This window comes from Athene noctua, chromosome 17, assembly GCF_965140245.1.
Source record: "Athene noctua chromosome 17, bAthNoc1.hap1.1, whole genome shotgun sequence".
Lineage (NCBI taxonomy): Eukaryota > Metazoa > Chordata > Aves > Strigiformes > Strigidae > Athene > Athene noctua.
This window is the reverse complement of record NC_134053.1, coordinates 3,518,045-3,543,594: the sequence shown is the minus strand read 5'-3', so window position 1 is coordinate 3,543,594 and position 25,550 is coordinate 3,518,045. Positions and strand designations below refer to the sequence as shown.

The window sequence follows — 25,550 nt, the reverse complement described above, 5'->3', positions numbered from 1 at the left end:
CAGCGCCTCGCTCTGCCCGGAGGAGGCAGGAGGGGGAGGAAAAAAACAAAATGAAAAATTCAAAAAAAAAAAAAGGAAAGCGGATCAAAAAAAAAGAAAAAAATCAGCCCCCGCCCCCCTCCCACCCCACACGCCCTCCGAGAGAGCCGAGCCGGGGCTGAGCGGGGCTTCAGGCGCCCCCCGGCCCCGGGCGGGCAGCTGAGGGAAGAGCGGCGCGGGCCCCCGGAGCCGCTGCGGCCGGAGGGGCGCGGGAGGGCGTGCGGGAGGCTCGGCGGGTGCCTGCGCGGGGCCGGGCCGCGTCCAGCTGGCCGAGCGGCCTCTCCGTTCGCCTCCCCAAGCTCCGAGCCGCCCCCGCGGAGGGCGATAACGGCACGCCTCGCTCCGCTCGCCTCCAGAGGCGGCGGGGGGGGGAGAAAAAGGCGCAGTCGCCCCGCCGCCCGCCCGCCTCGCCTCCGCCGGGAAGGGTCGGAATGGCCCGCCCTCCCCCCCCGCTCTAGCGGCGCGATCCTCCCCTCGCCAGCCCAGGCCGCTGTCGCCGTCACGGCTCGAGCCCGCCCGGCCCCGCCGCTGCCTCCCGCTCGCTCCGGTCGCGCGCCGGCGGCGGCTGCTCTAATGTAACTCCCGGCGGCCGGGCCGCCCGGGCCCCTCTCGCCGCCGCGGCATGTGGACGCCGCTCATTGGCGGGCCGCGCGGCGCGGGGCGGGGCGAAGGCGCGGCCCCGCCCGCGGCGCTGGGGCGGTGACGGCGGCCCCTGGCGCGGCCCCTGCGCAGCGCGGCCGCCCGCCCGCCCTCGGCTCGGAGGCGGCGGCGGAGGCGGGTGATGCAGGCCTCATGCGGCGGCGGCGGCGCTTCCGCTCCGCAGTGGGAGAGGCCCGCAGGTGGGGTGGCCGCTTTCCCGCCCCCCCGTCCCCTCTCCTCTTTCCCTGCCCCGGCGTGAACCGCCGCGGCTGCCCGCCCGCTGTCCCGGCCTCAACCCGCGCCTGGCGGTGCCTGAGGGGAAGCTGCCCGCCGCCCGCCCTGTCGCGACAGGCGGCTGGGCGCGGCGCGGAGCTGCCCCGGCGCATGTCGTGACAGAAGTGTCAGCCTGCCTGTGGGAGCTGCCCTGACTTCTGTCGTGACAGGAGCCTCATCCAGCCGAAGGGTGAGTGTGGGGCTGCCCTCGCTTCTGTGGTGGCAGGAGCCTCACCCCGCCGTGAGCGCGGCACGGAGGCCTGAGGGCCGTGTCCCTCCGCGCCGGCACCCAGGGGCTTCGTTGCTCGGAGGTCCTGCCCCTGCGCTGACCTGAGCCGTGTCTTGGGCACAACCTCCCCGATTCCCGCCTCCGCCATCGCCCGCTGCCCCGCCGGCAGAGCCGTGACACGCACCCTCAGCTCGGGCTCGCACAGAGATAACGTAAGGAGGTACAGACCGCACAGTGTGAGTTCAGCAGCGTGAGTGGTGTGAGGTGCCAGCTTTCCTCGGCACGCTATCTCGATAACTGGCACAGACTCGCAAACCAATATAGAACACCGAAAACCGACGGATTTAGCCATCCCACCCTGTAATTCACAGAAACTTCAATGAACACAACGCAAACTGAGATCGGCACCAGCTGACATTAATGACACCTGCAATGCATACACAACACAGCAAGCAATTCAGTGCACAGTATAAATACCTTCCCTTAAAAACACTTGGTGCCGAGCGATGTTCTTGTTATATGCATGTGCAAGTATAAAAGCTGATCTCTACATGTGTGCTGGCTTACATAAATACAGATCCTACATACAATCTGCATATCCATTGCTCTTACAAGCCACCCACAGCACCACGCTGTAAGATACTGTATGTCTGATCTCAAAGGAAAATATCTTAGTTTTACCTCTGTGTTAGCAAAAGGAGTAATGAGAGGGGACAGCCAATATAAAATTGCAATGTTCTAAGGTATGTGTGGCCCTATATCCTTTCTAGCAAAAGTACAGCTGCCCCAAGAGACTCCTCTGTAGCCAACGTCCAGGGAAGGATAACTTGACAGCATGTCTACACTTGGCAGGGCAGTTCTGAATAAAAATCCACAAATTAGATTTGATGATCTAGTTCAGGTGTGACAATCACTTATTCCATGCCTTGCCTGTATTAATTTTATCTTGCTTATCATCAGGATTAATCAGTATGGCCAAATGTTGCTGAATACAGTTATGTTGTTTCTCGTACCACTACCTCACACTGCACGTATATAGACATACCCTGACTGTTACAGGGGTAAAAAATGTCAACAGAACAGTTTTATATGGTTTATATAGTTTCCTGTTTCTCACCTAGTTTTAATACTTTATATTGTATGAACATGATCCCATCATCCCCAAAACATAACAGTAGTCCCAAGGTGCACATGCATCTGAAATTAATACTTACAAAACAATATATTTGAAAATATGCACTCACTGCCAGCAAAACTGCTGATCGATGCCTGTCACAGGCCCACCTAACCCACACCTAAGTTTTCAGCATCCTCTAACACACAAGTATGTACGTATGCACCTCTGTGTTCAGACACCTCTGCATGATAGACTTAGTGTCAGCCCCCATATTACGTGCATATGCAACATAAAAAAATACATAATTTTGACAATCATAATGTACGGAATAATGCCAGCTCCTTGAATCAACATATTTCACTGACAGCACAGTACATCTATAGGAGTAGTTTCCTCCCTTCTACCACGTTGACACAGCCTGCATTATATGTAAGCTTTTTGTAAAAATACCACAGCAATGTTTTTACACCCAAGCATATTTTGCTAGCCTTCATATGCAAGGGCACATGTAAAGGACTTGAAAGTCCTGCATTTCATTTGCTTACTATCTTTAAGTATTATTTTTAAAATGTAAAAAAAGCAATACAATTAAGCATCAGTGACAATTTTCAAAACCAACTGGTATTAGAAAGAAACTCGGGTCATATTTCATATTATTTCTCCCTGTGATATACTTTGTATGTCATTGTTGGTTTCCTTTTTGTGCCCGTTTCCAAAAAGGCTTATGGAAAATTATTTTAAGCATACCAGAACCACGGCATGTGCAATTAGAGCTTGGCAGAGTCTATAATAAAGTAGATATGGTGCCCTTTCAGTCTAACTTGTTAACAGGCAGAAATACTGCTAGGAAAGCTAAGGGAGTTTGCATTCTAGTGAATCTAGCGAACTCTTGGCATTCTCTGGGATTCACTTGTTCAGCTACAGTTTGACAACTCCACTTCCATTGTTTCTCATTCATCCGCTACAAATAGAGGACGTGATTCTTGCCCTTTTTCCCCACCTTTTGAACATAGACCCTGCATAAAATCTAGAACAGAACCTGAAAGCACAGTCTTCTGCCTGTGTTTATTTCTGTCCTATGTTCTCTTATGGCTCAGTGGATTTTGAGAGAAGAATGACTGAGCTGAGAACTGTTCTACAGGTCTTTCTCTTCCAGAGCAGAATAAACTGCATCTCCTTCAGGATTGCTTCTCTGTCTTTCCACAGATGTGCAAGACCGATGCTAGCTGACCAGTGAGGATTTCTTTGTAGGTGCTACCCTCCAAATCATTAAAGATCTTCTGACAGGTGCACATTTGAAAGACATTTGCAGATACAATGCTTGGTCTAGACAGCATAGTACAGAATGAACTACAAATACCCATGTAGATACTGCACCAGAAGCAGTACCTGCTAATTTTGGCATCACTTGATATGATACAAATTTAGAATTGTGGATTGAAATCAGTGTTATTTCCAATCACTATGCAAGGATTCATAAAGTTTCCTATGAAATTTGTCTTGTTTCTTAAGGAAGATGGTTATCTTGACCCAAATCAGAATGACAGCACCTCAGTTCTGCCTTAAAAAGCCCATGAAAGCTTCCAGGTGATTAATACTTCCAACAGGTACAGATAGCTTTATATTCTCCATTTTAAGGAAGAAGGAAACCAGTGTATTTTGCTGCTGTGAAGTGAAGTTGCAGTTCGTTTTTAGAGTGGCACCCCTTAGAGTGGTACCTTGGAAAGAAACACAGCAAACTGGGCCAGCTTTGGCCTTGATGAAATTCCATTCACATAATGGAAGTATACCATTCATACATTTGGCCTACTCTCTTTTTTTTTTTTTCTGTAATATATTAGAAGAAGCAGCCAACACATCAGGCAGCAGCATTAAAATGGTTCCTGTAATGCTTACTAATTGAAGTAAATGGGAATTTGGCCTGAGAGAGGACTGCAGGATGCTTTCCTTCAAATTGCAATAACATTAAGTCATCCCTATTGCTGCAAAGCAGATTCACTGTAGAGTTACTGGTCGTAATGTGAATTGTCTCTTGCTGTACACAAAAACATATGTTTCGTAGCTCAATTTTCAAAGAAGATTAATAGTTTTTACTGGAGCTAAATGCAGCACAGAAGGGCACTACACAAAACGCCAGTTTGTTGAGCCAATACACCTGAATGCTGACCTGCAATAGCCTTCCTATTTCAGGCCTGGATCTCGTTTCGGTGGTCATAGACACAGTTATATTATTCTGCTTAACTGTGCCAAATTATGTCATGATTTTTGCAGACTGGCTAGTTGCCTAACAGGGCTTAAGTTGAGACCACCAAACTCATTGCTCTTATTACTCCAGCTGATTTCAAATACAAGTCTTCATGAGTGACAAATGGGGACATTGTTTCTTCCTCCTACGGTACTATTTTATTCCTCTTAAATTATGGTTATTAAAATGTTTCAGCCACTTGAAATCTACTAAGACATATTAAAATACTGCAGAAGTGCTGTATCAAAGTGGAAAGGTTTTAAAACTGCAGTTCTGTCATAGGATAATGCAGTTTAAATATAGTAACTCTTTTTTCCAGTCAGCTTGCTCTTTGATTTCATGGTATTATGTCAAGGGGTTTTTTTTCCCCTCTTCCCCTTTAAGAAGCTTATAGCTTAAACAGCAAAATGCAAAAATACTGAGATGAAACAATTACACAAACCCAGTAGAAAAATCAGTGATAAAATATTAGTTTAAATTTTGATAATTAAGATAATCTGAGTTTATTCTGAATAACTGTTATTTCTAGGCAATGTGTGTTCCTCCATCAGCAGCAGGTAGAATCTGACTTCCACTGAGACTGAGAGACTGTGAATACAAAGGGTAGTGTTGCTGCTGGGAGATTTCTAGAACTGGATCACTGTTCCTGCACAAGCAGCTGCTTGCTGCCTTGGTAGTGTAAAAGAGACAAGAGACCTTCTCATCTCAATGACAGTAACTATAAGAGATCACAATTTGGCTTGGTAGATTTATTCTTTCATTTCTGTATCCTATGGATAGTCACTTAGTTTGTCAGCGAAGACTCCAATAGAGTTATTTGCTACAATAATCTCCTTTTCCCTGTTTGGAAAAATCTTTCTGTCTATCCCATGTCAACAGGAGACCTAGAAGTATGGGAGAGAACAACGTTGTATCAGAACCAAGATCCATCATGCATATCTGAAAAAATAGTTTATCCTTATTTGATGGCCAAGTCTTTTTTCTTAAAGGGAAATCAGCTTGACTGCTATCTTAAAAATGCACATTTTTAGAAATGAAGCACTGGCTGGTGCCCATGAGCTTTGAATTCTTATCTCATCCTGACCTGAATTTTCCATCTAATTAAGGTCTAATTCTGATTAATTTGGCAGCTAGCTGCCATTTTTTCTTGTGTAAATATCCCTTGTGTGCTTCTGGATCTCAAGTTTTCTCTCTGTAGAAGGGGCTAGGCATGCTACCAAGCCTGTGGGGGGCTGTGTGGCCAGGCACAATATTTATAAAATGGCAGAGTTTGTTGTTTGCAAGGTGTTGTAAAATTGCCCTACATTTTCTATCTGTAACAAGTTGATGGCTAACTGGGGTATCATAGCTGTGATCATACCATATTTCATATATTTACTGAATCACAATGAAAAGCCACACTCTCTCTGACTTTTCAAGGTTGAAAGGAAGACATCCAGATGCACTCCATGTAGGTGAGTAGCAGTAATGTAAGACTGAAAAGCTTTTATTAGTCATGGTGATTACTTCATTTTTTGCCATTGTTTGGGACTAATGGCACATGACTACCACTTTTATCAGACTTGTGACATTCTGTGATATGACATAAGCTGAAGTTACTTTCTGTGTTTCTGGTGGAGGATTTACTCCAAACTCATAGATAGTTCTTAGTAAGATAGTGAAGTAACACACTTCAGTTCTCAGACATTGTTAAAATTATTGTACACCATTAGACAAGCTCTTTGATTGGTTATGTGGTATATTAAATAGAATTTTGGAAATTCTATTTAATATAAAATTCTTTTGTGTTGAATTTTTTTTCTCTCTCATGAAATAAGACAAAATGAGGAATTGAAACCAAATGCTCTGTTTGGTTTACCAGTTAAATTCTTGCAGTCTGAACAATCAGATACCTGTGTAACCCACAATCCACATGGGTTTTGTTTTTCAAAAGGCAATATTTCCGTGGTAAGATTAATGGGTGCAATTACACTGTGTCTGTCACCTTCCCCTACCTTTCTTAAGGTCTTCACACCCGTTTCCTAACATGGGCTGTTCAGGAGGAAAAGGAAAACTGCTAGGCTGCCTTCATTCTCTATTAATGTGACTCTAACCAAATCTGAACGCATTTTTCTTTAGTGGAATAAATGCTATATTGATCTTCCATGTTTCTGCTTCCTCACCTCATTTCTACCATTCAATACAATTCACAAAAATGATGGATTTTCAAAGGTGCTTTAAACCTCCCAAATTGCCTGTGGTAGTTTTTGGTCATTCACAGAACAAAAATTCTTACGATTAATCTGTCAGAGCTCAAGGCTGCCAGTATAAGAGATCTGATTTTCCCTGTTGTTTATGCATAGATTTCTTGTATGTCAATTATGTTGCATGTGAACTCAAATTATCCTGACCTACAATACTTGTTCTATTTTAAGGTTCTGGGTTTCTAAAAGATTGTTTAACTCCTGAGTGTTTTGGTGTTGTTTTTCCCCAGTTCTGTTAGAAAAAGAAAACCCCTCCTGACTCATATTTTTAAAAATACTGTTAAGCTCTTAAAGCTGCTTCTGCTCTTATGTCACAAATCATCATTGAAAAGATATTAATTTTTACCACCTACAATTGCTCAGATGAAGAACTTCAATAATTCTTTTCCACTCCCATGTTGAAACTAAGCCGGCAGCATTTTTGTTCCTAGAAGTGAGCTACGTGCATGTTGGGCTTTTTATAAGAACAAAGCTGTTGAGCATGTAATTCAATATTAATAACATTACAAACATTATTATTATTAATAATAGTAGTAGTAGTGCTGATACTGTGATTACTGTTACTTGATTAATAATTTGCTTTTGCAGCTTGAAGGATCTCAAGCATTTCGCAAACCTTAATGAAATTATATTATACAATATCCCTGAGGAAACAGTATTATCATCCCTGTTTCACAAAAATGGGAGCTGAGGTTCAAAGTCATAGTCACACAGTCTATGGCAGAACTAGAAACAGAAATAGAAATAGTCTCCTGGCTCCCAGTCCTGTTTCTTCTCCAGTCACCCTAAATAGTTTCTAGTGTAGTTTTGTAAGACATTTATCACATGATTTTCAAAAATCTTGTCCTCTTTGTTAAGGAAAACAAAATATTAAAAATAATTTAAAAAAAAAAACAAACCCAAAACTACCTAATTTTTGAATGAGGTTGCTGAAATTATTCTAGCTGTTTCATGGGCAATGCCATCCAAGTTTCATGAGTTAATCCTGACCCTAAGTACACCCAGAATAGATATCTTTGCCTCCAGCAAGTCAACAGGCTTACTAAGATTGCCTAAATAATTTATGTATAACCAACTAGTGGAAACTAGATCTCTGTGATTTCCCTAGATACATATCCTGCATGTATCATGCATATCCTTGCCTATTTCTTATATTCATTTGAAATTCATTTGGGACATTTCAGAACACTTTTGTACTCCAGCTGTATAGCTCTAAGAAAAAGCCAGCTGGAGACATAATACAGTATCTCTGAACTGGGCAAAATAATGTTTTAAATTCAAGTGCATAGTAGATGAAACTTTTTGTTAACAAATAGTGGGTTAGAATTAAAAAACCTCACAGCTCTAGCTCTAACACTGGCCCATGTGGATAAGCATTTTGTCTCTCTGTGCCCTATTTGTACAATAAAAATAATGGCATTTAGCAACAACATTCAAAGACAATATAGTGATACGCAGACAAAGAGATAAATATGAGGTATGAAAGGATGATTAAATAGAATGAAAAAATGAAATAATCTAATTTTCTTGTTTATAGCACAGAAAATGTGAAAAACATACAGTATCAAATTGTGCTTTTTGGACACATTTGTGTAACGTTGCCTTCAATGGAGTAGTGAAATGAAGCTTGGATTAAAACTCACTCCACTGTGGAGAACACTGATTTTCTTTTCCACTGTCTGCAAAGAGAAAGCATTAGAGACATTGTCCTACCTTGTTCTGACTGCAAATTCAAGAATCTGTTTCACATCTGTAGCTGAAATGGAAGGTACAGTACAAACTGTCTATCTGGAGTTCATAATTTTTATCCAGAATCCATAACTGGAAAAGATATGCTGTCTCTTTTGGATAGCAACTGCTAAAAGGCAATTGTTGCTCACTTCTGCTTCACTGTGCCAAGAATGCTTTGGACTGTTTACCGTACTTGTTGGGACTAGCTGCACTATTTGGGCCAGGATGTAGCTTCAACCAGCCATGCAGGAGGTGGAGGAGGAGCACCAGGTACTCCAGGAATAATTTAGGTGTGGCAGCCAGAAATCTTGCGGCAGTCACTGAAAGAATACAGTAAGAATTGTTGCTACCCCACATTGGCTCAGTCATACTGGTTGGTGCTGCCTTCATCTGGGGACTTTCTGGCAGCATTGAACAACAACAATGCTTGTGTAGCTCTTTATACCTGTGCAAAAGCAGTGTGAAGCACTATTGTTATATTATGATATAATTTTACATGCACCTCTACCTCCCTATGCTATTTTTATCAATCCAGTAATGCCCATCTATTCTCACAGACAGCAACATTGCCATGTTCCTCACATTTCTGTCTTCACATATTCCATCTCTGCACAGTTGAAATTCCTTCAGGCCTGAGCCTCAGGGCAGTATGTTGAATTCATGTACCATTCCCAAATGTGAACTTGATTACCTTGCGTATACAAGAATTTTCACATTTTGAATGTCACAGAAAAGACCAAGAAGAAAAGACAAATGTAAATCTCATTGAGAATTGTAAAGACACGAATTGTTTCTGGCCTGTATTAATGTAGCACCTGTTTATGACAACTGTAGGAAGGGATAAGCGGATTTGCGAATTCATATTTGCTGTGCAGAACCCCACGCTGCTCTGCAAAGCTGGAAGATCTCCACTGCTTAGACAGACCTTTAAAGGCAAGTACTACTTTTTTCAAAATGTCCACACTCACTGAGCCGTGGTAATCTGACAGGTATTCTGTTAAAGCCTCTGGATGCTCATCATCCATAAGAAAACTTGGAGCATTCAGTATCCTGTTTGAGAGATAAGTTCAGGGTGGTTCTACCTTGTGACACTTTTTAAGGCCTCAAAATACTAAACCTGGGTGTTTTATAGCCACCTTGTGCTGAGTATGATATGCCGGAGCCTTTAACAACTTCTGTTGCTTCTGTGTTTCTTCTTTCTGCACAGACATCTTGGCTGATGGGAAAGAGAAAGACCTGTACCTTTCAGTGTGGCTAGGGATTTATGCAACGCATCTCAACTGTTGCTAAATGCTATGTCCAACTTTTAAATTAAATCCCTTATCTCCTATACGTTTACAATTTTTGCTTGCAAAGCTGTGGTCACCACCTGAAACTTTCCAGTTAATCCTTTTGTTTGATCCTGGTTGACACATATGAGATTGTCGTTTGTTACTGTTTCTGTACATTTTAATTCCTTCTGAATCATCCCAGAAAGAGGCCTGTAGACCATGGTAAACCAAAGCAATACCAGTAGTTTACTTTTTTGCTGTTTTGGCTCAAAGAAGAATCAGTTCAATTATTCTGATTAGGGAAGAGACTCAGTTAAATTAATTCTCACTTCAGTTTGGTGAGAGGACATTCTTCCTTTCCTGAGCATGATGAAATACAAAGCAGACTTTGAAGGGGTTTTTATGAAGGGAATATAAAAATCTCAGGCTATAAATTCACTCTGACAGTAAAAATATGTATCAGATTTTTTGATGGGTTGGCTCTGTGCCAGTCAGCAGTCTTTACGCTAGATCATGTGTTGTCTACACGAACCTTTTTTTACTTTATGCTGCTATATAATCTTTATGCGTCTGTCCTCACACAAGCTGAATAAATGTCATATAGTACATTCTGTCCTATTTGTCACAAGTGCTATTGTGTGTCTACCCTGGATCCGTGTTGGATTAGTATTGATGAGAGATCCCAGGTACAAGAGAGTGTCAGGAAGGATATATAGAAAATACAGATATGAAAACAAAGCTCAGGGGCTCACTTTTGGAAGCAGCTGCATTAAAACAGTCTGCTGAAACGTATTTTGGAAGGTCATTCTCTTATTTCAGAGATGTTTGGGAGAGGTTTGACGTTTTTATTAGTAATTGTTTATTCTTTGAGGTGTAAACCAGCTGTTGTGGCTTTCACATGACTAACTATGTAAGTATCTGAAATAAAACTTGTAAGTAATGTACTTTCAGAAAATTCTAGAAAAAGCTGTTCTGTACATAGAAATGCCACAAACTCAGATCCTCCCAGACCAAAACTGACAAGATAGCAATCTCCCTTTTCTGAAGGCATAAAGTTTCCACTTTTAGCACTGGAGTTTCATGGCCTCCCACCTGCCACTGGGCCAGAATGATGACCATTTGTTGGCTTGTGGGGCAGTGTCATTTCAGAAAGAAATTCCACTTGAAATGGAGAAAGTGAACGTTTTTGTGAGGTATATATTCAGTTACTTCCATGACAGCTGTTTGAAGAAAGAAGCCAAGCACTTAAAAGAATGATTTTAAATAGGCAGAAATTCTCAACAAACCATTCAGCTTTCTTTTAAGTGGATTCATACAGAAAGAGCAAATAATTAACTGAGGCCAAAATACATGTCATACTGAGTCTGTATTAGCAGGAAGGTTTGGAAATAATTAAGAGTAAAATTGTTAATACTTCATTTAAATAGCTGCTGCCTATCTGTCCAGTATGAAAGCCCAATCTGTTGTATTCAATCAGCTTTCAGCTGCTACTTGCCAGCAGCCTAATTCCCCAGTCTTGTCTCTGTGCTGTGCTTGTGCATTCCACTACCTGCTAAGTTAAACCCTGCTGTCCTGCTTCTGCATGGAGATTTCTAGTGCTATTCAAACTATCCACACTGGTTCAGAATATAGCCCCCAAACCTGTAGGCTGGGTTGAGTATCCATACAAGCAGGCCTGGTTTCAGTGGGCACCACATGGATGAAAAGGGGAGTCAGCAGCTGTGTAGTTTAACTCACAAGATCAGGGCTGTGTTCATTCATACCATTCTCTGTGCATATATGCAGCTTTGACAAGCTGTTGACTTGCAATATTTCCACCTGAGGTCCTCTTTTTTTTTTTTTAAGCGAAGCAATTGCCAACACACAGTAAGTTACTCATCCAAACTGCTGTTAACCATGGTCACACTTCAGAGGACAGCACATCTCAGTTTTCCTAAATCCGAATCTTTGCATTTGTGTTTCAGGTTCAATACATTGGCTAATCATTTGTACTGCAAGAGGATTCCAGAAAATTGATAGCTGAACTCCTTACGTGCTTAGCTTGTGCAAGGTTCTGTGCAAATTGTGGATGAACACTACAGGGAGAAGTCTCTGCTCGGGCCTGACAGTTACAAAGCTGCATGGGTAGTGTTAGAAATACATTGCAGTGAAAGGTGTTTCCAGGTTGAGAATTCTAAGCCTCAAACCTGTACCACCAGTTCTTTGCCGAGAAATGTGTATTAAAAATGGCAAAGTTCACTGTGCAGGCATTTGGAAGGAACTAAAGAGTAATTCGTTGACCTTTGGAGATGAAGTAATGTGTATTGTTGTAAGGAAGTTATATTTGAGTAACGAGCAGCAAACGTACACAATTATCTTTCACTGACCTCTCAATGGAGGCAAACCAGGATTTCCTGATTCTAACATGTTTAGTGTTCTTGGCATCTTGAATACAGGTTTTCTGTGCTCTGTGGACTCATCAGTTCTCTAAGCATGTCAGAGGATGCTTAGTGAAGTGCCTGCCTTTTTTTTTTTTTTTTTTTTTTTTCCTGTAAGTGTACATACGCAGGAAAGAAGGAAGAAGGCTGAGGAATGTGTGTGCAGATGGAATACTGAAGGTTCTGTGCTCTGCTCTCAGATTTAACAGAAGCTTCAATGCCTGACTCTGTGTGCCTCAGTTTTCACTGAATTAAATGGGACTGAAGTGTTTGCGTAATACTCAGAGAAACTTACTTCCACTTTAAAGGCTTTGAGATACTGAGCAGTTACAAAGCAACCAAGAGCAGTTTTGCTGCTTGTGCAGAACATTTATATTACAGAAAAAGGACATGAATGAAAATGAACCGTGTGCAAACTCAAAATTTGAATGCCATAAAAGTTAAATATGTTTTTCTTTTATAATTTATTAACTCAAATTATTTTTCAAAAGTTTACAGGAAAAAATTTATAGGAAATTTTTTTTTGCTTTCTTCTGCAGAACAAAATAATCTGTTCAAGTGCCTATGAATATGTCACATTCTTATATAATTTGCAAGAAGATGAATTAGTGTGTCTCCCTCTCCAGCCTTTCTTCCACTTTTCTAATTCTACGCAAAGATTATTTTCAGATTCACTGTGTTGGTCTTTCTTTATGTGGGTCGTTGCACACTGAAATAAACTGGCCACACTCTTGTTAAAGCAGTGTTTTTAAAGCTACTTCTTTTGTTTAACAATCCTTGTTTCAGCATTATATGTTTTTGAAAAATTGAGTTAGTGAAACAGAGAAAAAAATTTCTGTTCATCAGTTTTAATTGAGCTCATAAATGTATGACAGATGAAGCACAAAAAAATAATACTGGAGCAGTTCAGAGGCCCTGGACAAGAGAATCACTTTACCTCAGGACATTGAGATAATTTATCCGTGTGGCTTAGAAAAAATGCTAGATAAGACTGAAATTTGAAGAGACTGAGCACGTCCAGGCTCAGCCTTTGGATTATCAAGAAGTTAATAAATCCAGTAACTGGCATCTGAATATGTTAATGCTGTAGATTCTAGCATGGAAACAGGAAACTGTATTTATGAGGCAAAAATGTATCAGAGATTAATTCGGTTCTATATATAATATATACATTTTACATATACAAAATCTTTGCCAAAATATGAATAATTTGCAAGCACACTGAAGTTAGAAAATGCCAGAATAAAGGTTGCCTTTCCATGTATATGCCCTAAAGTAATCTTTAATTACATGCTTCCTGGCTTCTTTATCTAATCTTGAAATTTTCGGTGCGTGCTTGATTTGGCAGTCTTAATACTTTCTCTTTTAAATAAAGACTTTTGGGATGTATTTCCCCAGGTTTTCAAAAAAGTATTTTCCATCCTACTAACATCCAGATGGGTTATCATCAGATTGTAAACCTTTATCTGTCATCCTAGGAGACTCCTGAGGAGCTACAGCTGATGTTGGTGTGATGTTGAAGTCTGAGCAATGAATCCATGTCTGTCACGTGACATAAAGCTATAGGTGTCAGACAAGAGGACTGTAAGGTAAGAGAGCATGTGAACAGTTTTAAATAATTTACTTATTATTGCTCCCTCTCTCATTTTCATTAATGCTCTGTGTTGCGCAACCATTAACAGCCTTGCTTAGACAGCAGGCACAGAAACTTCATCAACCTGATTCTGTACTGCCTTGTACCGTATACATGGTCATTTCTATTCATGCTAAATGAATGTAAAACATTGGTTTCTCATTTGCTGACGTTTTAAAATTACTTTACACTTAGTTTATGCAGCTGTGAATGGGAGTGCGTAATGCTACAGCATGCAAATCCAGGGCCCATATGCCGAGGAGGGTTACACTTGAAGCTGTTTTTTTCACCATGGTTGTAAGTCAGAGTAGTCACACCGACAGCACAGAAGTTGGACACAGTGTGCTAAATCATTATTCCTTGTCTACTTCTTTCTATCATGGATTGAAGAGTTTTGATCAATAGCGGCAGCATGCAAAGCCTCATAGAAATTATTAATTTCCTAAAATCTATTTCCATGCTTAGGCAGTTAGTCTTTTGTATTGATAACTAAGAGGCTAATATTTCAGATCTTTGTGCACAACAGAAATGCTCCAAAACTAGTACTCACCTCTGCTGCACTGAAAAGGCTGTGCAGTCCCAAACTGTCACAGAAGAGGAGCTTTCAGGACTCAGGAACCTCACCCTAATGAGATAGCTTAGAGGCAGAAAAATCCTACCTGTGAAGATTCAGTCAGAGTATGAGACGGTAAAGTTCTTACTGTATGTTACTTTTTAGTTGATTAATTTAAGCCAGGACTATGCACCTGGTACTGAAACTGCAAACTGAAAGTTCTTTGTAAGATCTGGAAACGGCAACAGGCTGGCTTCCATAAATAATACTGGAAGTTAAACAGTGATTTCACAAGGTCCAGGACACAGTATAAATAAGAAAGCAGAAAAATCCAGGAAATCCTTAGTTAACAAATGTTTTGTTTTAAACATTATATGCTTTTCTTGATCTCCGAGAATCATCTTCACAGTCGACACAAAACCGAGGGAAGAAAAACAAAAATTTTCTCTGACTTGAGCAAGCTATTTTGACTTGCTGAAAGCATAGTTTGTTCTCAAGGTTTGCAGAGTTAATCCAAAAGCTCATAGCCCTGGCAAAAAGTAAGAAACCAATGAAATACTCTATTAACAAAAGACCAAGCTTGTGTCAAAAAATCTAAAATGCCGCATGCTGACACCGAACATTACAGCATTTGGCAACTGTGGGAGATTGAATTAGTGCAATACTTGGAACTGAACAATCCCAAAGGATGTTCTAGGCATGTTGGGCCAAATTCAGCCAGGAGGTAACTATCGATTTTGCTGGATTTATACCCAGAGGAATTTGATCCTTTTTTGTTGTGGCCAAAATGCAATGCTCAGGTTTAAATTGAGCAGCTGTACAAAAGTTGTGACTTCTTTTTTAAAGAAATAATTTTAAAAGCCATCCAGTTATTTCAGGTAAGCACAGGTACTGCTTCAGACAATTGATTCTACTGCTTTCATCTTTGGCTTCAAGAGCAAACTGAGTGGCTGAAAAGTGAAAAGGAGGGAAACGGTAATTTTGAGAGAGATTATCCACTTATGGTGTACACTGATACTTGCTGTTTCTGTGCCGTGATTATCCTCAGTCCACCCCATTCTAGATTCAGGACCTGTTTAGGTCACAAGTGTTCCCGTTCTGTCTAAAGCATCATCTCTGTCTGGTATTTATTACGTAGTCCAGTGGACTGAACGAACTGTGAGTGGGCCAGATGCCAGAGGAAAACATGCGCAGGCTGGAGGCAGCCAAAAAACTACTGGACAGTCATTGAGAAGCTATGAGGGGTTTTGTCCCCTTTTGCTTTGTTTATGTTTTTTTGTATCTATGTGGTTTTTGAAAACCACAAACTCTAGTCTGGAAAATAGATATTTTGGCTTTGTACAGGTTTCTATATTCTGTTCAGCCCACTCAGCAGTATATTAACTTTTGTCATATGATTTGTTTTTTCTCTTGCTGTCTCCATGGGAAAAAAAGTGTTGGAACTGTAGTCCTTGTTGTTTGGTGTTTAGGTTTATTATTTCAATGTTTGCATTACAAGCAAATGAGAAACTGCATCTTGCTTTGGAAGGAAAGGCAGCCATCAGCTCCTGAGCAAGTTCAGGAAACCTGTTGCTTGTGTAGAGCTGATGGAAAAAGTGTGGCAGTGGGTAACCGTTCTGTATCAAAGGGAAGGACTTTCCTTATCCTGTCTCAGAGCAGTAGGGAGGCATTTCAGCAGCCATTACAATAATTTCTGTATCTCGGGAGGCTCAGAGTTGCTGTAGCAACCTTTTGCTCGATTGGAATTTGTCTGGTGAAGCCCCACAGGAATCTGCTCCTACTCTCAACTAACCTCTCACATCACCGGTCTCAACTGCCAGGGAGAAACCCCAGCTGCAGATCAGGCGGGGTGGGGGACCCCTTCCCACAGGTTCCTCACAAAACCTTCTCCTAATTACGGGGATCAGATGCTTTTTGGCAGTTTTCCATGGAGACAGAGCTTGTCTATGTGTACAGAGTTGTCCGCCCTAACACAAATTGTAAAAATGGTCATAGTAAATTCTGTGCATAAAAACAAGCACTTATTCATGCACTAGCAGATACAGAAACTGAACATGCAAAAGTAGGGAGTGCAGTTTTAGAGACCAGTGTGGGAAGTTTGACTGGGAAGCAGCAGTAGTTCTGGTAACACAAAAGTATTCTAAAGTCACTGAGGGGAGCAGGCAGATGGGAACAGACTTGAGTAGGAAGGAATACAGACAAGGTCCCCAAAGCCTGTTACTTAGATTTCAATAAAAAATGAAGTGTGAAGTTGGTCAGAGCATGAGGGGATGCATCACTGCTAAACCAATTCCTTCAAAGGTGTGAAGTAGTTTCTAGAGTAATGAAAGACAGTTTTTTGGCCTTCCAAGCTGCTGTATGGTTGAGAATAATATTTTGAACGTTTTATTTATAGATAATATTGTCCAATGGTTATAGAGAAATTACAGTTATTTTAGACTCTTGGCTTTTATTTCTAATTCTACAGGTGACTGGCATTGTCAAACCACAGGACCCTGTATGTAAAGTCTAGAAAACAATAAGTAATATGATAATCAAAACAAAACTTTGACATAACACATAGTTCAAATAACAACTTAAGCCGCCCCAAATCTGTTACTTTTGCCAAAAGAAGTCATGCTCCCACCTTACACTTTGCTGCCGGTCTCCATCCCTGTATCCTCCCTCATTGTATTGGTACAGGCACTGGAAAGTTATTCAGGGAAGAAAAAGCTGATTTTAACCAGGTAGATTCAGTGTTCAGCCCTACAAGCAATATTACCAGTACAGCTCACAGACAGGTCAGTCACACTGTGAACTGAATGCTGAACGAGACTGGCTGAACTTTTTTCCTTGCGTTACTTTTCAGGTGAAGAGCTCTGTGATGTGGCTTGTGATTCTGCTGCAAGAGCACTGGTGCCACCATGATTGAGGGGTGACACAGCTGCACAGGGGCAGGGACAGCAGGAGCAGGGAACCAGCTGTAGCACCTTAAACCCAGACTGGGATTTTAGAATACCAGCTATAGCCTTGGTCTTTGGAGGGCTCAGTTAAGCAAGCATGCTCAGAGCTTATCTGACAGCTGTCAGATAAGACTGGGTCTTCCTAAGACTGTGTGCTGCCTTCTGTTGTAGTTGGAGGAGGAGCTGGCATAACTATTGTTTTCCTTTTATATATTGTTGAGTGATTATCACTGAAAAATAGAGTTAAACACATTTTGATTTGTGTATGTAACGATTTTCACTGGTTTAAAGCACAGGTAAAGCAGGGTGAGTTCCAGAAGAAGACAATCTCATTGTTGATTTTTTTTTTTTTTAAACCAAATATCTTACAGTCTGAAGCTCCTTTTAATTATGCAAGGAAGAAAAAAAATCTATACTGACAGGTTTCTTAGGCTGCAGAGAGATGTTAGGCCTCAGACAGAAAGTGGGCCCATGTATGGTTATAGTCAGCTAAATGTGTCACTGAGTGGCAGTAAGAAAGGCGAGTGGGCTTTGGAAAGCTGACTGATCTCTGTGCACTAGCAAAGTAATCAAAACTGAATATGGACTGTGCCCTAGTTAGACTTATTCTAACTATTCAAAGCTGTGTGTCATTTCATGCAATTTGGGATACAGCCTGGGCTCTGTTTCGGGGGTGTGTGTGTATGTTTTTTACTGTATATTTTTAAAAAGAGCACCCAGTTCTGAGGAATCTATTCCCAGCTAAAGCACACAAGCTCTGGAAAGGTCAGAGAGGCATCTCTAGCTTTGGTAAATAAACAAATCTCTTCTCTGTGGCTGGGATGTTGTATTAATAGCAGTAGATTTGGTTTCGCATTGTGGAGCTCCTCCTGTTTCATTGCTATTGAAGATAAGAGAACACAAAATGTTCTGTCACCCTCCCCATGAGAAGGCAAGCCAACAGGCAGAGACTATTATGTTTAAAGATATTCCTGAGGCAAAGACTTGGAGAACGCAAACACTTGGGTTTATATTCAGTAACTACTGGATACCATAGCTGGCACACCAGTAACTCGACATTATTTCATGTCTTACATGAAAGAGTTTGCAAGACAAAATCACTACGGTAGAAATAACCTAAAAATAAGGGTTGAGCCTTAAGCAGATGGAAGTTGATTTTTCTCTTTTGCATTTTTCTTCATGATTCAGTTGCGGCAAAAAGAAACATGTCTTTTCTGCTTCTTAACCTATTCACCAGTCTGCTACAATCTGTTTTACTTCAGTTTGCAACCTGGAGTTATTCAGACATTCATTACAGGATACTACAATTGGAAAAGTTTCTCCAAACAGTTCCTGAAAGGAAAAAATTTCTTGTGAAGTTGTAAAGCCCTCTAACTTGGCAGTAAGTGTGTGTAAAATACATTAACCGAGCTGTACCCTTGAGCTTCTCTACACAAGTTATTTGGGAATAATTAATTCTAAAATTCCACATGTGGAATATTTTACTTTGGAATGTGTACTCCTGAGTGGAAGGCAGATTTAGCTGATGTTAGCTAGTGGGTAAGAAGCGTGATGGGAAAGACATGAAGAATTTAGCCTTAGGTAGTTAACATATATGACACATACAGTTGCTTCTACAACACTAGGCACCTATTTCATTAGCCAATACATACTTAAGACATACCTCTTGTCCTTAGTGGCACCTTTTCTCCAGATCGGGCATCAGTCCAAAAAGGAGACAGTCCTCTCTTCTGCAAATAAGCGTCTTCTGTCGGAGAGCAGATTGCTAGATATAAGTAAAAATAAACACGAACCAAATCAGACAATTCTCCTCTGAACAGTTGTTTTCCTTGCCCTTGAAATGTCATCAGCTACAGATTCATTTCTTTCCCTGATGCTCAGGTAGAGAATCTGTTTAGAGAGGAGTTCTTCCTGCACGCAGAAGGCATTTTGTAAAACTACACCTCTACATAGGATACATAAACAAATCAAATGACTCAACAGAAAAAAAGTTACATGCAGTGAGATCTTTTCCTCTAGGGATATTTTTACTGCAAGAAAATTAAAATATTGGCAGAAGACAAAGACTTTGAAATCACTGAAATTGTTCTCTCCCCAGTCTGAGTCTGACCAGGCTGGAATTTAATTTTTGGATGTGGTGCCTGATCTAGCCCTAAGGTAGCAGTTCACCTTTCTATCTGTTGTGGGAAAAAGAGAGTCTCAGCTGAGGTTAAGAAGTTGCTTACATCTAAGTTTTTGTAAGTGAATGTCACTTCCCATCTGCTATACTCATTGCATTTTACAAAAAAGGATTAATTATTTCTTCTAGATCAGTACATATGCAAGTTCCTCTAAAAAAAATTCCTGAGAAATTCTGGGCAGAGACAATGGACTTATTTGACAGCTACTGATGATTCTTTAAGATGATTAAAAATGTTCAGAGAAAGTAACAGTCTTTGTAGTTAGGAATTAAAAAAAATGGTAATTGTTCCATATTGTAACTTCCTTACCATTTGAGAACAAGCCCAAATTTAATTCTGCCATCACAGGAATTTTGGCTGAGTAAAATGTGAGAAAAGATTTCAATTTTGAGCATGAAATTTCTTTTAACTGTGATTTCTGATACAACATATGCCATAGAAATGAGGAAAAAAACCACTGCAGCTAGTGTGAGGGCCTTCTGATCTTTCTGAAGGTTCCTGTGTGCCTCAGTATGTTTGTGCTTGATTTAATATAGATGGTTTTGGAAAGGAATTAGTTTTATTTGTACCTGATACCAATAATGTTTTCTTTTTCAAATAGAGTTAATAATCACAGACTGTGCTGTGAATAAGGTTCTAAGTAAAATTAAAACTTTTGCACGTAACAGTTTTAGTTTAATTGCATCATAAGCTACTAAAATTGAAATATTTCTACTGTTAGAGATATCATGTGAAATTTCAAAGCCATAGGTAACCTGCTACATTTACATACTGACCACTGGAAAAGTAGCACTAGAAACAGAGTGTACCAATTTGAATTACCCAAGAATATCATGTTCTTAAAAGGCAATAGATATTAAATACCCAATATGTAAGAATAAGATGGAAATTCATTCTTTTATAACTTCAGTACTGATTTCCATTGTTTCAAAACTTCAGGTTTTCTACTTTCTAAAAATGGATTTGTGTGAAGAATATCTTTGCAGCTGAACTTTTGGCAGATTGAACCTGTTATTAAGAACTTAAATCTATTTGAACAGCACCTGAATTTTCCTGCAAAGTACAATAAAAAGCGGCAAGCAGACCCCCAGTTATATGAGCAATACTACAATTGCTGTTCTGCTTGACAAAATCATAATCTGATTTCTGATTACATATTAAGAGCAACTAAAATAATTCCAAGAAGATGGATATCCAGCATCATTTATTTAGTATTCCACATGTCCTTTAAAAATTTTTCTTTCAAGAATGAAATCTGTTCTCTGAGCTGCAGCTGGAGAATGATGGCAGCTTAGGCCACCCCAAATCTCAGGAGATCAATCGTGTTAGCAGCTGATGATCTAATTATGGATTATTTGGGTCGGACTCTTTTCTCCTAGCTAGGTGTGACTTGTGTGACTCAAAAGAGGTTAGTTCATTCAGTTCACAGGAGTTATAGCATCAGTGAATCATTCCCCTAATAACTGCCATGCAATTAATCATAAGGAGACTAGCATTTCCTATGAGGAGACATTTTGATCTTGTAAGACTTTTTTATTCATGCATCTCTTCATGATATTGCATGAATTGCTGTTAGTAGTTATGTATGCTCTTATTACATTTGTATTAGTTATGTATATTTTTAACAAAGTTCAGGATGAAAACATTTGCTGGGGAAAATACTGTGACAAATGTTTCCTTTGCAGTGTCTCTCTCTGATTTTTGCAAAGGCATCTATCCAAACCAGGCTGCCACAGTGCATTATCAGTCATGCACTCATATCTTAAGCTGACCATAAACAAGATGCATGATGATGTAGGGTTTATTACATATCTTAAATTTTCATTGCTTAAGAGACTGAAAAATATTGCCTACTTGAATTACATAATAACCCATAACTAGATTCCAGTATTTTGGAGTTTTCCACTGTTTTTTACATAACCATTTTAATAATCTCCCTATTGTTGTATTTTACCTCATATTAGCTATCAGCCTTACAGAACGTGTACAATGTGTCTGGGCATTAATGTTGCACTCAGGAAAACTCATTAAGTCCTGCCTTACAACGAGAAAGCTTAATGTAAATGATGGGGTACACTAATTAGGGCAGTCTGTTTTCTCTGTGGTTGTTCAGGAAATCGAAAGGGATCTGTCCAAGACATTACATCAGGAAAGTGACTTAGGCTCATTTATACCATCATGCAAGCAGACAGATTCCCAGAACTTTATGTTCTAGTTTAATAGATGCATACGCTCTGTGAGGGGAGGATAATGAGTTTATGGAGGGAAAAGCATTCCCTCAAAATCAAAAGCTCGGGTGATCATTCTGCATCTTTGTATTTCATTTTTTTGAGAATCACACAAATGAGAGGAGCAGGACACCTCTGACAAAGCAAATCAGAAGCTACGAGGATTAATTTCCTGCCTTCCAATGCTGATCACCTGGTAAGCATTTCTTAGATGATAAAAAGTTTCTGTCTTGTTTTTCTGTTATTTAACTCTGTGATCACTCAACATCCCCTTAGGGGAGCAGGTTTTGATGAAGGCGAGATGTCACCTTTGCTTATGAGCTTTTTAATAAAGCAGTTGTTATTTTTCTAATTTGTCTTCAGCCTGTCTTGAGCTGATCGCTGAAGCACATTGAAAACACTAGGAACTGCAGACATAGGTGCAGTTCTACAGAACGTTTTCTTTGACAGCAAAGGCAGTTTAGGAAAGCTCCAGACCCTGGTTCTCTGTGTCCCTGCCCACTTGCTCCCATCTCCTTGCCTGCTGCTCTCTACCCCTTTGGTTGTGCTTTTACAGTTATTTGTGTCTATAAAGTGAGTAACTGAGTTAATAATCATCTTTCACCAAGAGGCTGTGATAAGCCTGACCATGCAGCCCCACAGAGAGTTGTGCCAATACAGCTGAAAACATGTTTTCACAATAACTGCAAGCTGGTTTAGACGATGGTACCACAGAGCAGAGAAGTTCCACCAGGCTACCAGTTGGTTTTTCCTAAGCATGCAGTAACGTCTATCACTGTATGCTAGTATAACACATCAATAAATATGCTAACATGGATTTTTTTAAATCACCTGGCCCAGAATTCTGTTGAATGCAAAGCTGCTGTCTTTCATAGGCTTTCTATCAAGGCAGTCTGGCTTTTCTTTCCAGTTTTGCTCCACAGGCACTGGAAGTGGGAGTGAGTGTGCTCTGCCCAGGACCCAGCTTCTTGCATGTTCTTTCACTAGCTCACTCACCTTCGTGTAGATCCTTTAGCTTGTTGACAGCACTTAAAATAATAATTCATTTTTAAAAAATTATAGCCTGCATACTGCGTTTGTGGACTTGTGTGTCAACAATGTGTGGCTGCAAACAAGCCTTGAAAAAGGGATTTCAGATGGGTCAGGTCTCCAAAACTCGTAACACACGGTCAGTCATCCAGGCAGTTTGCTGATGAAGCACAAGGTGGTTACAACTGGAGAAACATGGGTGTGGGGACTGATTTTTTTTTTTTTTTTTGCCATTAGTGCAGTGGTGGCTATGAAACAGCAGTCCTATGGGAAAATAAAATATTTTATGTAGAAGGTGTTTTCTGATGGCTCTGTTTCGGGCAGGTTGGCTGGGATAACTGCTGGCTCTGGTGTAACAGCAGGAGTGAGTGTGTGGAGTTCATGTATATGAGGTTTCTCTTTTGAAACAGCATTTTGTGAGTTTTGGTTTACAGAATGAATTAGTATATACCAAGTAATGATTTCAGTTAAAAGCAGAATTCTCACTATGACTTTACTGGAGATATTTTGGTTTTGAAGAAGCTTTGGCTTAAGCTCCATACAGCCTGTGCAGCACTCTGCAATTTAAGAAGCTCCATCTAATGTTTTTTGGCCTTCTTTTAGATTCCAGGTGCAAATTATTGCTGGATTTAATCTCCTGGAAACCTACATCCTCATTGTATTCACGGAGCAACCATAGCATGTGCAGTAAGAGGGCAGGCTTAATCCAGCCTTATTTACTCTGTGCTTCATCTCCGGCCAATAATCACCCCAAATTTAATTAGCTAATGATGTGTTTAGATATTCAATATTTATGCATCAGTGAAGCAATAACATTGCAAACCACTCTATTTGTTGAATGCCCTTTTATAAAAACTGGATGTACCCATATGGATTGTTTCAAAGATAAATTGCACCAGCACTATGTATTTGCAGGTAAAATGGGCTCTGATTCAGCTGCTGTATCAAAGAAAAATTCCCTTATTATGAAACTCTGGTATCCATGCCTCTCCTTGGAGAATATAATGCTATAAACTGAGCCTGCTGTGAAGAGTTCATCTGATTCTAATGGCACAACACAGTAACAGGCTGTACATCTTGTAAGTAAGGAGAACATTTCCATCAAAGCTATTCGAGTTGGTTTTATTTTTTTGTATTGACTAAAGAACCTTTTATTTTTTCAAAAAGTATGTTTTCTTTTGAAAAATTTAACTTTGCATTAAGTTGGGTTTTTTTAAACATGATTTTTCAGAAATAATATGAACATTTGATTTTTTTTGTTCGGTTGAGACTGAAATTTTTCTTGGAGAAAACGGTTTTACTCCCCTGTGGTATATGCATGTAAGTTCAGGTTTTGTTTAAGGCCAAATTTATCAGACTAAACAGGAGCTATCACCACTGACTGGGTTATTCATTAACTGAGGTTACCCTGGATTTGTTCTCACATAAAAAAGCAAAATTTAGTGCTCCAGTGATAAATCTGGCTTTCTGTTTGATGTCTAATTCCAACTAGTTCTGTACCAGTACACTGAGGAGTAGATCAGCCAAGCAGAAGCAGCAGCTCTGTCCGGAGCTGCCTGGGGCAATAAACCAGCAGCACAAACTCTCTCGTGGCTTCCCATGTCCTAACCCAGCCCGTTTTCCTCTGGTAGTGCTTTCACATGCATGCATCTTTACATTTTTTTGAAGAAAACATTGAATAATATTCAAAATCTCTTCATTTCCTCTAGATGTTTAAGAAAAAAGAAAATTTCCTGTTATTTCTGTGCTAGGTTATATAATCAAAGTGTTTCAGCTACGGCACAGACACTTGTAAAAAGCTGAAAATGTACACAGAAGAGGCACACAAATAACAAGTTGCCCCAGGTTTATAACTGAGAGAACTGAGAGACCTAATCTTCGTTTGCATGCATGCGTGCACATGCACACACAGAATGTTTCTATTTCAGACTGTTTCTCCTGATATTTATCTCTCTAGGATTATAAAAAGATCTCAGGGTAAGAGAAAACCTCGCGTTTAGTTTTGTTGACTCCATTAGCTCAAAGGTAGTTGTGATGCTTTTTATGTCTGAATTTCCTTGTTACAATTTAATTAAAAACTCCTCCAGGAAACGGCTTTACATTTGTCTGCATCATATTTGTTTATCTGTATCTGTTAGGACTCTTCCGTTACACATTTCAATGAATTATCACATTGCAAGTGTACAGAGATTTTACTTCTGAATTACTTCTAGGGAGTGCAGGGGTCAGCTGAGGATAGTCAAAGCTAGGACACTGACTACTGCCCTGGGAAATGCTGTGACGTTTGCTATATCATTCCTTTATGTTAAAATAAACCAAACCTCGGGCTAGGATGAGGGTTGGGGGGTCTGAACAGCCACGCTCAGGACAAGACTCAGGAGGTTTCTCAGGGAGAACAGGTTGGGAATTCTGGCCACACCCTGAGACCACAGCCCAGGGACAAGGACTAGATTCCCAGTTTTGCTTCTATTTCGTTCCATGTTGTGGTTTGTTCATCTGGAAAATAATGTCAATAGCAGCAACTTTTATCTGGCTGTATAGACTTTACTCAGAGGTTTTTGTTAAATTATTTTGAGATTCTGTGATGAAAGTTGCTATACCAAATAGTTTATTTCACCCTGCTTTGTGCATATGCTAACGCAGTCATGCTCACACACATACAGGTTCACAGGATCACTTAAGATTTGCTTCTCTTCAGCTGTCCACAGTTACTTTACATGACAAGGCCATACAATCACCAAACTGGATATTCTGGAGTTAGAACTTGAGCCATCAGTCACA

General features: G+C 40.4%; 1 long non-coding RNA gene across 1 annotated transcript; it reads left to right on the top strand.

Annotated features, from left to right (window-relative positions):
* Window positions 1-847: 847 nt before the first annotated feature.
* Window positions 848-25,550, top strand: LOC141967259 (uncharacterized). The gene is made up of 5 exons (XR_012634671.1): window positions 848-1,141; window positions 13,683-13,793; window positions 21,846-21,936; window positions 23,685-23,848; window positions 25,433-25,550. It is a non-coding gene; the product is annotated as an uncharacterized LOC141967259 (long non-coding RNA).